Source organism: Bombus huntii, unplaced genomic scaffold, assembly GCF_024542735.1.
Source record: "Bombus huntii isolate Logan2020A unplaced genomic scaffold, iyBomHunt1.1 ctg00000327.1, whole genome shotgun sequence".
In the NCBI taxonomy this organism is placed as follows: Eukaryota; Metazoa; Arthropoda; class Insecta; order Hymenoptera; family Apidae; genus Bombus; species Bombus huntii.
In genome coordinates, this window is record NW_026099517.1 from 17,501 (window position 1) to 21,279 (window position 3,779).

General features: G+C 50.6%; 2 long non-coding RNA genes and 1 other non-coding gene across 3 annotated transcripts in view; 1 reads left to right on the forward strand and 2 right to left on the reverse strand.

The window, feature by feature from the left end:
- Positions 1–2,887, forward strand: part of LOC126878006 (uncharacterized) — a 17,591-nt gene extending 14,704 nt beyond the window's left edge. The window contains exon 3 of the long non-coding RNA XR_007695518.1: positions 2,774–2,887. This is a non-coding gene — a long non-coding RNA (uncharacterized LOC126878006). The remainder of the gene's footprint in view (positions 1–2,773) is intronic.
- LOC126878009 (5.8S ribosomal RNA) lies at positions 1,594–1,748 on the reverse strand. Its single transcript, XR_007695521.1, has one exon. It is a non-coding gene; the product is annotated as a 5.8S ribosomal RNA (ribosomal RNA).
- Positions 1,811–2,886, reverse strand: LOC126878007 (uncharacterized). Its single transcript, XR_007695519.1, has 2 exons — positions 2,800–2,886; positions 1,811–2,569 (listed from the first exon to the last, which is right to left on the reverse strand). It is a non-coding gene; the product is annotated as an uncharacterized LOC126878007 (long non-coding RNA).
- Positions 2,888–3,779: the final 892 nt, after the last annotated feature.

Consider the following 3,779-nt stretch of genomic DNA (forward strand, 5'->3'; position numbering starts at 1 on the left):
TTCTCTTCTCTCGACGATTCCAGCGGTTCCCGGTACGGGAACTCACGCAAGTGAAAAAGCGAGCGAGACGTACCGTCGGGTGGGTGTGTGTGTTCGGGGACTGGACGACCGGCGCGACGTTAGGATGCGCGGTCCAGCGATAGACGACGAAGAGGCATGGGATGACCAACACTCTCTTTTCTCTATTCTCGAAGCGTCGAATTGCCATAAAAAAAAAATCACACGCGCGCACGACATAGTCGTACGCGCGTGTATACCTCGTCTCTCTCAAAGTTTTTTTCTCGAGCCTCGCCAAAGGGGATCGTCTTCTTCCTCGTCTACGATCTCTCCGACGACGACGACCGTACGAACAACTTCGTAACGGACTCACATGCGCATCTTCCTCGGGTACAGAAACGCTGCGGAAAACACCTCGAGCTTGTAGTTACAGCAGCACCCGTGTATAGCCGATCTTAGACACACGCTAGTTCGCACACGCGTTACATATATAATATGTAAGATTTCCGACGAACGTGGCTTTTCGGGAGCCAGGCGCGCGGGCAGAGAGATACACGACGACGGGGAAAATTCGTCCCGATACGAGTACGTGTACTCTCCGATCTCCGCGCGACGCTGGGGATCATACCTCCCTAAGTCGTCAGAGCGCTCGAAGAAATCTCGCGTGTGCGTTCCCGGATCTACGGCTGATACTTTCGGGGCTTGTAAAAAAGCACAGAGCGTGTAAAACGCAACGACGACCCATCGATGCGACGGTCCTCGTTGTTGTCAGTCGCTTTCGCGAAGAGACGGAGTGGGCATTCGATCCCTGGGGCTGTACGAGAGTCTTAAGAAAAGACGGTAGATTATGGCAAAGTTTCGCACGCCATCGAGTTTAGGTTTTTTTTTTGGTTCTCTCTTCTCTCCTCTCTCGACCGAGTTCCCATATTTGCTTTCTCTCTCAGTCTCGCCAAATATAATATTCTTTTAAGACGACGTCGGGGGCGCGGACCTTCGTGCGTCGAACACCGGCAAACGTAGCATATATCGCCTGATATGAAAAAAAAATCGGTCACGAGGAGAACACTACGAGTATATACGTTCGATAACCGATACACGAAGCGGTGCATAAGCGGGCGGTCGCCCTCGTAAGGACGACTCACGACGCCGCGAGCACTCACGCAGGTCCGTGACCGGTTCTCTCCGCTCTTATTCGTATCCCTTCGTATACCTTCGTCCGACTCTGAAACGTTCTCTTATAATTTTTAAGAAGAACGACGGCGGGTTGTCAAGGCAAGAAGGGACAGAGAGAGACAGAGGTAGAGTTTCGTAGTCTCCCGTGAACACGATAGATTATATATCGAGCATGCGTACGACTTGCACGGTCTCTGCACGACCGCGACGAACGCCGACGAGCGTCCAACAATCGCTCGTACGTCGCGTATGTTCTCTCCGTCCGCTCTTATTCGTATCCTCGTTCTTGTACCTTCGTCCGACTCTGAAACGTTCTCTTATATAAAGAAGAACGACGGCGGGTTGTTAAGGCAAGAAGGGACAGAGAGAGACAGATACGGAGAGTAACGATACGCAACGCAAGCAGTCTTAGGTTTACGTGAGCAACCCTCAGCCAGGCGTGGTCCAGGAATTGTATCCGTGGACCGCAATGTGCGTTCGAAATGTCGATGTTCATGTGTCCTGCAGTTCACACGTTGACGCGCAATTAGCTGCGTTCTTCATCGACCCACGAGCCAAGTGATCCACCGTTCAGGGTAATCTTTTATAAATTTACAACAGTTCAATACTCAAATGTACTCTTCTCGGTTCTAGCGAAGCCGAGTTCCGTCACGTTCGACCAACGGGAATCGAACGCGCAGAAGTCGCCATAGGATTGACGACACAAAAACGTTCGAAAAAAAAAAGAAAACGACGAACGCGCGAAGATACGCGCGTTCGCCGGCCGGGCGTAAAGTACATTATGATATATAACAACCATCGAGATCGAAGCTCCGTTCGTCAGGAAACGACGGGGATATATACACCCGATTCTGAATCCTCTGTACAGCACACGATCTCGCGAACGAGTAAGCACGGTGGCTAGCCCATGTTATATATGTGTTTGATTCTACTCTCTCGTCCAATTATTCAAGAAACAGCGCGCGTGCATCTCTCCATCGTTCGGGTGATAGTAAAGATTCGATGGGATTCGCGCGGCCGTCCGCCTCGAGCGGTCTTTCGTCCCAATATCCAGAAGCAGAGTTTGAAAAACTCTAGCGACGGCACGGGTGTCCGACTCACGACATCGAGGTTTCGAAGCCGGCGATCCCCTCCGAACGGATGGCGACCACGCGACCGACTGAAAGCATGAAAAATCGACGAAAGATAGAACACATCTCCGTTCGGGTGGTGTTTTTTCTTTAAAAAAAAAAAAAAAAAACAAAAATTCGATGGGACTCGCAGCCATCGTCCTCGCGCGGTCTTTCGTCCCGATATCCAGAAGCAGAGTTTGAAAAACTCTAGCGACGGCACGGGTGTCCGACTCACGACAACGAGGATAGACAGCCGGTCCCCTCCGAACGGGTTATGCGATGATAAACTCGATGAAACTTTAGTCTCGTTCAGGTAGTGTGTGTCTTGTAAATCAAAAATTCGATGGGACACGCATCCATCGTCCTCGCGCGGTCTTTCGTCCCAACATCCAGAAGCAGAGTTTGAAAAACTCTAGCGACGGCACGGGTGTCCGACTCACGACAACGAGGATAGACAGCCGGTCCCCTCTGAACGGTATATTATATATGAGATGATAGACGACAAACTGGATGAAACTTTAAGTCTCGTTCAGGTAGTGTGTAAATCAAAAATTCGATGGGACTCGCATCCGTCGTCCTCGCGCGGTCTTTCGTCCCGATATCCAGAAGCAGAGTTTGAAAAACTCTAGCGACGGCACGGGTGTCCGACTCACGACAACGAGGAAAGACAGCCGGTCCCCTCTGAACGGTATATTATATGAAACTTTAAGTCTCGTTCAGGTAGTGTGTAAGTCAAAAATTCGATGGGACTCGCATCCGTCGTCCTCGCGCGGTCTTTCGTCCCGATATCCAGAAGCAGAGTTTGAAAAACTCTAGCGACGGCACGGGTGTCCGACTCACGACAACGAGGATAGACAGCCGGTCCCCTCTGAACGGTATATTATATATGCGATGATAGACGACAAACTGGATGAAACTTTAAGTCTCGTTCAGGTAGTGTGTAAATAAAAAATTCGATGGGACTCGCATCCGTCGTCCTCGCGCGGTCTTTCGTCCCGATATCCAGAAGCAGAGTTTGAAAAACTCTAGCGACGGCACGGGTGTCCGACTCACGACAACGAGGAAAGACAGCCGGTCCCCTCTGAACGGTATATTATATGAAACTTAAGTCTCGTTCAGGTAGTGTGTAAGTCAAAAATTCGATGGGACTCGCATCCGTCGTCCTCGCGCGGTCTTTCGTCCCGATATCCAGAAGCAGAGTTTGAAAAACTCTAGCGACGGCACGGGTGTCCGACTCACGACAACGAGGATAGACAGCCGGTCCCCTCTGAACGGTATATAATATGAAACTTTAAGTCTCGTTCAGGTAGTGTGTAAGTCAAAAATTCGATGGGACTCGCATCCGTCGTCCTCGCGCGGTCTTTCGTCCCGATATCCAGAAGCAGAGTTTGAAAAACTCTAGCGACGGCACGGGTGTCCGACTCACGACAACGAGGATAGACAGCCGGTCCCCTCTGAACGGTATATAATATACATTATGCGACGGTAGACGATCAA